Source organism: Salmo salar, chromosome ssa13 (genome assembly GCF_905237065.1).
Source record: "Salmo salar chromosome ssa13, Ssal_v3.1, whole genome shotgun sequence".
Taxonomy (NCBI): Eukaryota; Metazoa; Chordata; class Actinopteri; order Salmoniformes; family Salmonidae; genus Salmo; species Salmo salar.
Window position 1 is genome coordinate 46,656,089 of NC_059454.1, and position 12,092 is coordinate 46,668,180.

Genomic DNA, 12,092 nt, shown 5'->3' on the forward strand with positions numbered 1-12,092 from the left:
TGATGGCTGCGTGGTCCCATGGTGTTTATACTTACCTACTATTGTTTGTACAGATGAACGTGGTACCTTCAGGCGTTTGGAAATTGCTCCCAAGGATGAACCAGACTTGTGGAGGTCTACAATTTTTTTTCTGAGGTCTTGGCTGATTTCTTTTGATTATCCCATGAAGTGCATAAAATAAGCCACTTCCCACTTTTCCCATTTAGACCTGGGACACCAAGTGTATGCAATTAATGACCAGGTAGAACAGAAAACTAGCAGGCTCAGAACCTCGTAGGGTAAGAGTTGAATACCCCTGTACTAGCGTATCCTAGCATATGATAGCATATGATAGCATTTATAATTACATGTGTAGTGAAAGACTTTACCAGCCTGTTTGTCTTGTACTCTGTTGATAATCCAGATAGCCTTTTTGTTCAGGGCCTCAGGCTACACAGTGCCATCTCCAACTGATGGGAAAGGAACACAGAGTGATGACTTAGTGCCAACATTGAGGCAACATTTGGGCCAACAACAAGGAAAGATAGTACTTCCACATACTAATATCCTCCACAACCCTTCGTTGAGGAAAGAGAAAGCTATACAGTAGAAGCTCCAACTTACAATAGCATGCCACTTAGCTTGTTAACTTGTTTTAACAAACAAAAGTACCATAGATACTACTAAGAATGTTAGCCTTAACTAATACATTTTTACAGTTTTGACTTGAGCCAAAGACTCATGGATTCAGGCATGTGGTTCCTGGTTTCTATTGTGTAGTCTTGCCAATGTCAATCCCTCCAGTGCTTTTGCAGTGGACAACAAACGCAGTACAGAAAGATAAATTTAGTCGGATACAGTCAAAATGTTGTTAGTGGCACAAAATGGCCATCTTGTTTCACACTCACCGACTGATTCTCCAGCAGAGTCCGTTCTGGTCCTGGATCATTTGTTTCAGTTGGTGTTGGCTGTGGATCACAAAAGAAAGAGTTCAATTGGTAGCTGGGTCATTGTTCACTTTTTGTTTGAATGTTTTTTTGGCTGAAATGTAGATGTGTCATGACTACACTTGAGAATCCAGTGGCTCAGATCATCTTGGCACTGGTTGACAAATTACCAGGCCCTCTCTCACCCACTGAAGAGGGGAGGTGGGTGCTGTGCCGCTCTTTGACTCCTCCACACACTGGTGGTATATTTTATGCAGCAGAGGACTCTCTGGCTCTCTAGTATTGAAATCGGAATGTCTTTCTCCCCAGAAGACGTTCGTCAGCCGACAACTCTAACGTCCAAAAAGTGAACTTTTAAACAATATTTCTAACATCCGAATGTGGGAAATGCTCAATGAGGAGAGGTATAAAACTAATGTCTTATTGCTTTTCATTTTGTGATGTTATTAAAAACTGTATAAATCAAATACTGTAACTGTTATCTGTCAAGTTCCCATCCAATATGTTGTCTATGTGATTAAAAGTGATGAAACTATTTTTGTTAAGGTAGGAATGTCATTTTAGTTTTCTAACGAGATCATCGTTTTTGATGATGCTTTGCACCAGTAAGTAGCCATGCCTGAGGGAGCTCAGAGAGCATATCAGCATGACGGAAACACCCCCTTTTTACCAGAGAGTATAAGGGATGAGTTGAGAATGAACATACCAGACCAGAAAAGTGTGGAGCGTTAGCTTCATGTGGGTTTGCGCTTAGTGGGACTATCATTTGTTTTTCAACAGGACAATGACCCAAAACACACCTCCAGGCTGTGTAAGGGCTATTTGACCAAGAAGGAGAGTGATGGAGTGCTGCATCAGATGACCTGGCCTCCACAATCACCCATCTCAACCATATTGAGATGGTTTGGTATGAGTTGGACCGCAGAGTGAAGGAAAAACAGCCAACAAGTGCTCAGCATATGTGGGACTGTTGGAAAAGCATTCCTCATGAAGCTGGTTGAGAGAATGCCAAGAGTGTGCAAAGCTGTCATCAAGGCAAAGGGTGGCTACTTTGAAGAATCTAAAATCTCAAATATATTTAGATTTGTTTAACACTTCTTTGGTCACTACATGATTCCATATGTGTTATTTAATAGTTTTGATGTCTTCACTATTATTTTACAATGTAGAAAATAGTAAAACATAATGAAAAACCCTGGAATGAGTAGCTGTGTACAAACTTTTGACTGGTACTATATATAGCTGTACTATGAGGTGGAATATTGTGCACTGACGAGCATCACATACCATGATGGGTTGCTGGACCAGGGTGTTGCAGCTCTCACACATGTTTTCGAAGATCCTGTTAGCAGCGTTGTGGCGGGCAGTGGTGGTAAACTTGGAGGCCACGGTCAAAGGATAGCTCAAAGACTAGATGAAAAGAGGGAGAGATAGAACATGGCACGATCATTTAATGAAGTTGGAAAGAAAGCAGAAATAGGCTTCCAACCAAGGCTACCTAGCTCCAGCAGCAGTATGTCAATCGTTACCTGGGGGTGTTACTGTATAATGTCAGTGTGCAGCTGGTGGATGAGGCGGCCCACAAGAGCGCGGGGAGCATCAATGTGGGCAATCACCTATGGGCGAGGGGGCAAGAGGGAGACATGACATAGTTATCCCCCCCTTGGAAATGCAATGTGGCTTTCCTATTCTGTTATTGTCCTATACGACTTTGTTGAATGACTGTTATGGATGATTCATGGCCCAAAACCAACCTTGCCCATGGGAATAATTCAGTTTCTAGTACTTTTATCACAATGGACATAACAATAAAAGCAAATTGAAAATGAGCATGTGAGATCCAGGTGTCCATCTGAATGGTGTTGATGCCCTTCACCAGTGTCTTGTTGACTTCAGGCCAGTGCCCATAGTCAAACCAGAGGGTCAGCACCCTGGAGAAAGTAAACATGGAGCATCACATCTTGTGTCCATTGTATATTTATTTACAGGTTCACACACAACAAAAACGTTTCCCTGAAAAGCTGAATTTCAACACACATTCAAACCAAAGCAAATCGACACCAAGGCATCAAGTCCATGAAGCAACACAAATTATTCTCTCTGCCACCAGAGGGCTCCCTCTCAACATATTTCAATTCGGGGTCTATCAATGTTGTCTGTTTGGGCTTTCAGAGTTCTGGGCATCTCAGAGGAGGAGTGCTGATCTAGGTTCAGGTCTCCCCCATCCTTATAATCTTATTAATTTTGATCTAAAAGAGAAGAATGATCCTAGATCAGCACTCCTACTCTAATAATTTTTTGTGACTACTGGCCCTGGCCCCGTGTGGAGACTCACCTGAGGGTGTCCTGGGAGGTGTTCCCCCTGGAGAGGGAAATGGAGTGGAAGAAATCCTGGACAGCAGGAACCACATAGAGAAGTAACGTCTTGGAGAGGTCCTGTGCTTGCCAAGCAACAGGGAGAATGAAGGAGAGAAAGAATTGTGATTGATTGTACTTTGAATTCATTAAGGAATTAATTCATAGACAGAAGACCTAAATTGCTCCCTTTGAAATTAATAGATTTGTCTGAATTATCTGAATTATCTTACCACAAACAAACAACCAATTTGTTGTCAACAGAGCGGAGGGAAAGCTTAATCTACTGCTTGCACAATAGGTTTTTTCTGTCACTCTTTCTTTTTTGGTGGGATATCAAGTTGTCACACCAGCCTCACTTGTCCTTCAACTCAAATTCTCTCCTTGTCTCTCATTGACATCAACATGTGATTTAGGCAACGTTTGAAGTTACACACAGGTCTGTCAAATTAGTTCGGATTTAATGAATTAATGAATTAATGCATTAATGAAGCCTATGGATTGAGTAGAATATAATAACTTTATTGTGCCATGGATGCAAGTCCTATATACATGTACTGTAGTTATTACCACGTATGAGTTCCCCCACATTGTAGCCTGTACATTGAATATATTCACTGATCATGTACTCCTCCTTGGCAAATAAGTTGCAGTTCAGGTATGAATCTCTGAGACATTGTTTTTCAATCATATCCAATACCAGGTGTATCAAACTCCATTCTTTGAATGATGCGGTGTCTGCATGTATGTATTACAATTATACACTTCAACAGTGTTTACCACTCCTGCTCCTGGGACATCAATGATTACACATTGTAACTATGCAATAGACTAGCAATATGATTTAAGTAAAGCCTGATTTGTAATTCATATATACAGGAAAAAAACTGTGCATGTCTAACTCCCTTCATCTGCATTGATCAGATGACACTGGATAGGTGTAGTATTCCAATGAGATACTTAATTTCAACCAGTGGAGAATGTGAAACGCTTTATTGAAAGTTCATTATTCAGGTGTTATAAATACATAATACATGCATTAAAAAGATTATATTTGTGATAATATTATAAATACAAGTTCAATCTGTACTTCAATGCACATATGGTGTGCATTATAAAAAAAAGAGGAAGAAAGAGGAGTTGGGAGAGAGGTGTAGAAGACAGAAAGGGAAAGAGGTAAGAACAGAGGAGCAGGGAAGACAGCATATGATTAATGAATTCCAATGCTACCCTAATATTCTCTCAGTTCATCACAATTACAGTGTCTCTTGTGATGTCTCCTAACCAGGCTCCTAGCCGGCCTGAAGGTTATCTTAAGAGCGGGTGAGGTGGCATTGGCGGGACTGGCTTCCTCTCACATCAAAACATACCTGCAGACGAAAGACAGATGGATAGAGAGATGCCCGCATGGGGCATCCTTGCCTTAATGGCCCTGACTTTCTGGTCTAACTCTTCATCTGACATATCAGAATAGCATTCCCTGACAGACATATTATGTTCTTTCATCCTTCTGTAAAAAAAGCTAACCGTTACACTGTCATGAAATATGATTATATATCGACTATGAAACAAATAGGACATGTGTAACGGCTGTCGTTGAAATGAGACCAAGGTGCAGCGGAGGATGTGGGAATAAAAAATAAAGGAAAGCCGCACACTCTAAGAGCTCAGATGCAAAAATTTAATAACCAACGTTTCGACAGCGAAGCTGTCTTCAGCAGGGTAGCAGAGGATGTGTTCATCTTGAAAGGTTTAAATGACCGAATTAACACTATACAAAAAATAAACCAAAAGAACGACCAGCAACAGTTCTGTCAGGAACAAACTCTAAACAGAAAACATTCACCCACAAACCCCAAAGGAAAAGCAGGCTGCCTATGTATGACTCCCAATCAGCAACAACGATCTACACCTGTTCCTGATTGAGAGCCATACACGGCCGAAACAAAGAAAACCACCAACATAGAAAAAGAAACCTAGAACGCCCACCCATGTCACACCCTGGCCTAACCAAAAATAGAGAACAAAAAACCCTCTCTATGGCCAGGGCATTACAACATGGCCTGCTTATGGGTTGCCATGAAAGAAAGTTAGATTAATTCAACTGAAAATGGCGAGAACAGGCGTTCGTAGCTATATGTTTTTGGTTAGTTTGAGAATAATAATTGCATGATTTATCATACAATTGAAGTCGGAAGTTTACATACACTTAGGTTGGAGTCATTAAAACTTGTTTTTCAACCACTCCACAAATTTCTTGTATAAAAACTATAGTTTTGGCAAGTCGTTTAGGACATCTTCTTTGTGCATGACACAAGTCATTTTTCCAACAATTGTTTACAGACAGATTATTTCACTTATAATTCATTGTATCACAATTCCAATGGGTCAGAAGTTTACATACACTAAGTTGACTGTGCCTTTAAACAGCTTGGAAAATTCCAGAAAATTATGTTATGGCTTTAGAAGCTTCTGTTAGGCTAATTGACATCATTTGTGTCAATAGGAGGTGTACCTGTGGATGTACTTCAAGGCCTACCTTCAAACTCAGTGCCTCTTTGCTTGACATCATGGGAAAATCAAAAGAAATCAGCCAAGACCTCAGAAAAAACATTGTAGATCTCCACAAGTCTGGTTCATCCTTGGGAGCAATTTCCAAACGTCTGAAGGTACCACGTTCATCTGTACAAACAAAAGTACACAAGTATAAACACCATGGGACCACGCAGCCGTCATACCGCTCAGGAAGGAGACGCATTCTGTCTCCTAGAGATGAACGTACTTTGGTGCGAAAGGTGCAAATCAATCCCAGAACAACAGCAAAGGACCTTGTGAAGATGCTGAAGATAACAGGTACAAAAGTATTTATATCCACAGTAAAACGAGTCCTATATCAATATAACCTGAAAGGCCGCTCAGCAAGGAAGAAGACACTGCTCCAAAACTGCCATGAAAAAGCCAGACTACAGTTTGCAACTGCACATGGGGACAAAGATAGTACTTTTTGGAGAAATATCCTCTGGTCTGATGAAACAAAAATAGAACAGTTTGGCCGTAATGACCATCGCTATATTTGGAAGAAAAAGGGTGAGGCTTTCAAGCCGAAGAGCATCATCCCAACTGTGAAGCACAGGGGTGGCAGCATCATGTTGTATGTATGTATGTATCTATGTATCTATGTAATATTGTAGAATGTTATGAACCGACACTGAATCGTAGGAGCTAACTACTAGCTATGTAACGTTAGAAGTTGGACAGAAGAACGCCCAGTGCTGCTTACCTGAGATGCCATCATCACACAGTCCTTCGCAGGTGTCCGCTATGACTTCCTTTGTGTCGAAAAGAAAGGCTGAGCAGAGCAGTATTGGTTGTAGCCAAACTGACACTCAAAAAATGGGCAAAATAGAGGGTGGTTCATAGCAAAATTAGTTTTGTTTTCAAATGCATTTTTTGTTCTCTAAATCTTTTTGGTGAATAAAATGCATAAAGTTTTGCGCTGTATTACAAAATATTTCATTGCAACATTTTTTTTTTTTACTTTGAAGCCTCGTTTTTGCTTTCGGAACAATTATTTTTGATTGAGAATAAAAACGTTTTGCTCTCGACAAAAAGACATCCATTTGTTGCAAGTTGGGGAGGAGGGCTAATAGCTGAGCTGAACAATAGACTATTCAACCTGTACTAAAGAATAGTCTAATAGCTGACAATGAATGGGCAATATAAACCAAATAATAAATTGATAATTGTGCATGACTTCAAATGAAACAAGCAGGAAGCAGGTTTTGAAACCTCAACCTTCTTGCCCGAAGTCCAGCGCTATCGAGCGCGCTATCGACTTTCCAAATAAGTTACCTTACACGTTATGTTGGCTGACAATTTGTTAGCTACGCTGTCCTTACGAACCACATAGCATATCTTTACAGCAGTATGTACCGGTATGTCAGCTAGCTACCTAATGTTAGTAGTTATACATCAAACATGCCAGTATATTAACTATAGGCTATCTAACTACCCAACGTTTATTGACTTGATAATTCCCGTCATTCTTAGCTTAGAAATGGTATAGTTGTGTGCATTCTCAATGGACATTCGGGTGCTTTCATAAATTGGCTCTGGCTATCTACTCCGATTTCAGAGCACTCTTGTCTGAGTGTACCAGAGTGCAGAATAATGAATTTAGTGTGAGTAAAATGGTCAGAGGTCCATTTGTGTCTGGAAGTAGCTAGCAAGCTAGCCAACGTTAGCTTGTGTGCTTGACTGCCGTTGTAAGGCCAGAACACTCAAATCAGCCCTACAGTGAGGGAAAAATTATTTGATCCCCTGCTGATTTTGTATGTTTGCCCACTGACAAAGAAATGATCAGTCTATAATTGAAATGGTAGGTTTATTTGAACTGTGAGAGACAGAATAACAACAAAAATCCAGAAAAACACATGTCTAAAATGTTATAAATTGATTTGCATTTTAATGAGAGAAATAAGTATTTGACCCCCTCTCAATCAGAAAGATTTCTGGCTCCCAGGTGTCTTTTATACAGGTAACGAGCTGAGATTAGGAGCACACTCTTAAAGGGAGTGCTCCTAATCTCAGTTTGTTACCTGTATAAAAGACACCTGTCCACAGAAGCAATCAATCAATCAATCAATCAGATTCCAAACTCTCCACCATGGCCAAGACCAAAGAGCTCTCCAAGGATGTCAGGGACAAGATTGTAGACCTACACATGGCTGGAATGGGCTACAAGACCATCGCCAAGCAGCTTGGTGAGAAGGTGACAACAGTTGGCGCGATTATTCACAAATGGAAGAAACACAAAAGAACTGTCAATCTCACTGCAAGATCTCACCTCGTGGAGTTGCAATGATCATGAGAACGGTGAGGAATCAGCCCAGAACTACATGGGAGGATCTTGTCAATGATCTCAAGGCAGCTGGGACCATAGTCACCAAGAAAACAATTGGTAACACACTACGCCGTGAAGGACTGAAATCCTGCAGCGCCCGCAAGGTCGTCCTGCTCAAGAAAACATATTCATGCCCATCTGAAGTTTGCCAATGAACATCTGAATGATTCAGAGGACAACTGGGTGAAAGTGTTGTGGTCAGATGAGACCAAAATGGAGCTCATTGGCATCAACTCAACTCGCCGTGTTTGGAGGAGGAGGAATGCTGCCTATGACCATTAGAACACCTTCCCCACCGTCAAACATGGAGGTGGAAACATTATGCTTTGGGGGTGTTTTTCTGCTAAGGGGACAGGACAACTTCACCGCATCAAAGGGACGATGGACAGGGCCATGTACCATCAAATCTTGGGTGAGAACCTCCTTCCCTCAGCCAGGGCATTGAAATGGGTCGTGGATGGGTATTCCAGCATGACAATGACCCAAAACACACAGCCAAGGCAACAAAGGAGTGGCTCAAGAAGAAGCAAATTAAGGTCCTGGAGTGGCCTAGCCAGTCTCCAGACCTTAATCCCATAGAAAATCTATGGAGGGAGCTGAAGGTTCGAGTTGCCAAACGTCAGCCTCGAAACCTTAATGACTTGGAGAAGATCTGCAAAGAGGAGTGGGACAAAATCCCTCCTGAGATGTGTGCAAACCTGCTGGCCAACAACAAGAAGCGTCTGACCTCTGTGATTGCCAACAAGGGTTTTGCAACCAAGTACTAAGTCATGTTTTGCAGAGGGGTCAAATACTTATTTCCCTCATTAAAATGCAAATCAATTTATAACATTTTTGACATGTGTTTTTCTGGATTTTTTTGTTGTTATTCTGTCTCTCACTGTTCAAATAAACCTACCATTAAAATTATAGACTGATCATTTCTTTGTCAGTGGGCAAACGTACAAAATCAGTAGGGGATCAAATACTTTTTTCCCTCACTGTATGTCCAGTGTGCGCTCAGAGTAAAACGGTCTGAATTTTTTTTCGTTTTTCATGGAATAGAAACACCATAATATTAATCAAATTAATTAAGCAAGTACCAGTCAAAAGTTTGGACATACGTACTCATTCCAGGATTTTTCTATATTATTACTATTTTATACATTGTAGAATAATAGTGAAGACATCACAACTATGAAATAACACATATGGAATCAGTTAAGAACAAATTCTTATTACAAGGACAGCCTACTCCTTCCTCCTGGTCGGGGAATTGAACCCCGGTCTCCCGCTTGCCTGCAATATGGAAGATTATCGAATGCTTCTCAAAGATGCCCTCTGGTGGTAAAACTAGCACTTGGATTAACAGAAAAAATGGCTCACAATTAAATGACGTGCCACAGAATGCAGCCCGCAAGGTGTGCCACAACTGTTTAAGGAGGAACCACTGTAAATGGAGGACTTAACATGAGGTGCTCAACATTAATGCCTGATGGGAGTGACAGGGGTTAGAGGTGAAAGGTGAGGGAGGTGACTGACCTTGTATCAGTTGCAGTCGTGCTTCGTGGATTGGCTGTAGTATTGCAGCTCTTTGGGGATGGTGCTATCGTTGATGCCCTGCAGACAGCTGCCACTCACCTAGCCCCAGGAAGCACCTAGAGAGGGATGGAGGGAGAGAGAGAGACAGGCTTGGTCACAAGATGGATCGTCAGCAGAATACGGCCTAGGCTCTAGGGCTTGTTTTCACAAAGTCTCTCAGAGTAGGAGTGCTGATCTAGGATCAAGTCCCCATCTTATTCATAATTATTTAGAAGCCAAATAATTCTAGATCAACACTCATACTGTGATACATTTCATGAATACGGGCCGAGGGTTGCATCAAGGTCCGATTAATCTGAAGAGCCTTGGCAAGCTTGTGTCAACAGCTAAGGGCTGGTATGTGATATGAAGCTCTTACAGTAAGTCAGGCCCTTTCATTTGTTTGTTAGTATGATGAATGCTTTCCACGTGGTGTTTCCTGGCAGTCAATCTACCCTCTCTACAGAGAAGATGCCACAGAGGAGGCGCGTCCACACACTCCTCTCTACCCCTTATTGCCTTTTTTGGCCACTGACATGGCCTTAGGCCCAGATCTGTGGTAAACTCGGGAGTACAATTTTTACTTGACTATGAGAAAAGTCTGTTCGGTTGTTACAATTTCTTAAATATGTTGGGAAAGTTATCATTTATACACTGTGCTCACTGTCACCACAAATTGTCTGGGGGACTTGGCAATGGATGTCCAACACAGTACTAGTGCAGTCCATTAATTAAAATGAAGGAGAATGATGGGAAGAGTTGTAATTAAAAATCACAAGTGATTCTAAGACCTTTCAGTAGCTAAAGTAATGCGCCGCCGTTTTTGGTAATGATACCTAAGTTTGATAAATGTCTTTGCGCGACTTCAATCTTCTTTCTCTTTTTAATATTGCCAAACGCGTGATTGGTTTATAACACGTCTCACCAGGAACTGGCGAGTGCTGCACAGCAATCCACCCCTCAGCTCCTAACTGTGTGGAGCACTATTTCCAGATAGAACTTGTAATAAATTATCCATCAGCATTACCTAATCTTGCTGAGTGCTTTTCCATGTGAAAATACACTACCGGTTCAGTTTCTCTGACAAACCGCTTCTCCTTAAGAAAAACACAGAAAACGGTCTGCATCGGAGAAGAAATAGTGCCAGTAGCGCTTCTGTGTTACCACGAGAACTCAGACAGAAGATTCCAAGGTTGCAGGTTGCATGGTAATTTCCTTGTAAGGTGTCCAGTTTTCAAACGAATAGCTCTAAAATTACAATGAATTATTCTGGTGAGATGGCAGTGTGTGTGTGCACGGACCAGGTGTGCACCATTCCACAGTGCCGACCTGTTTTCGGGAAAGTGTGTCAGAACGTCTGAAGAAAATGGTGCTAACAAAGTTACACAGCTGTTTTCCCGACACGACATTCCACAGACAACGAGAATCCTTGTCAGGAAGTGCAACGGCAAGTATGAAACACTCCTTTTCTGGTGTCATGTTCGCTTGTTGCCTCAAGAATTATGAGGTGTGTTTGTAGAGTGGCTAGTGAAACCTTAAAAGGTGAAGAGTGTGCAATGCCTTAAAATGTAATCTAATCCTAAATACAATTGAAGTCAGAAGTATACATACACCTTAGCCAAATACATTTAAACTCAGGTTTTCACTATTCCTGACACATAATCCAAGTAACAATTCCCTGTCTTAGGTCAGTTAGGATCACCACTTTATTTTAAGAATGTGACATGTCAGAATAATAGTAGAGAGAATTATTTATTTCAGCTTTTATTTCTTTCATCACATTCAGAAATCAAATCAAATGTATTTGTCACATACACATGGTTAGCAGGTGTTAATGCAAGTGTAGCGAAATGCTTGTGCTTCTAGTTCCGACCATGCAGTAATATCTAACAAGTAATATAACCTAACAATTCCACAACAACTACCTTATACACACAAGTGTAAAGGAATTAATACGAATATGTACATAAAATATATAAATGAGTGATGGCCAAATGGCATAGGCAAGATGCAGTAGATGATATAGAGTACAGTACATACATATGAGATGAGCAATGCAGGGTATGAAAACATTATATGAAGTGACATTGTTTAAAGTGGCTAGTGATACCTTACATCAAGATGGCAAGATGCAGTAGATGGTATGGTGTACAGTATATACATATGAGATGAGCAATGTAGGGTATGAGAACATTATATAAAGTGGCATTGTTTAAAGTGGCTAGTGGTACATTTAATTACATCAGATGGTATAGAGTACAGTATATACATAAGAGATGAGTAATGTAGGGTAAGTAAACATAATATAAATTGGCTAGTGATAAATTGATTACATCAATTTTTCCATT

At 40.9% G+C, this 12,092-nt stretch overlaps 1 pseudogene; it reads right to left on the reverse strand.

Annotated features, from left to right (window-relative positions):
• Positions 1 to 416: 416 nt before the first annotated feature.
• LOC106567298 (serine/threonine-protein kinase mTOR-like) overlaps positions 417 to 12,092 on the reverse strand; it is a 153,861-nt pseudogene continuing 142,185 nt past the window's right edge.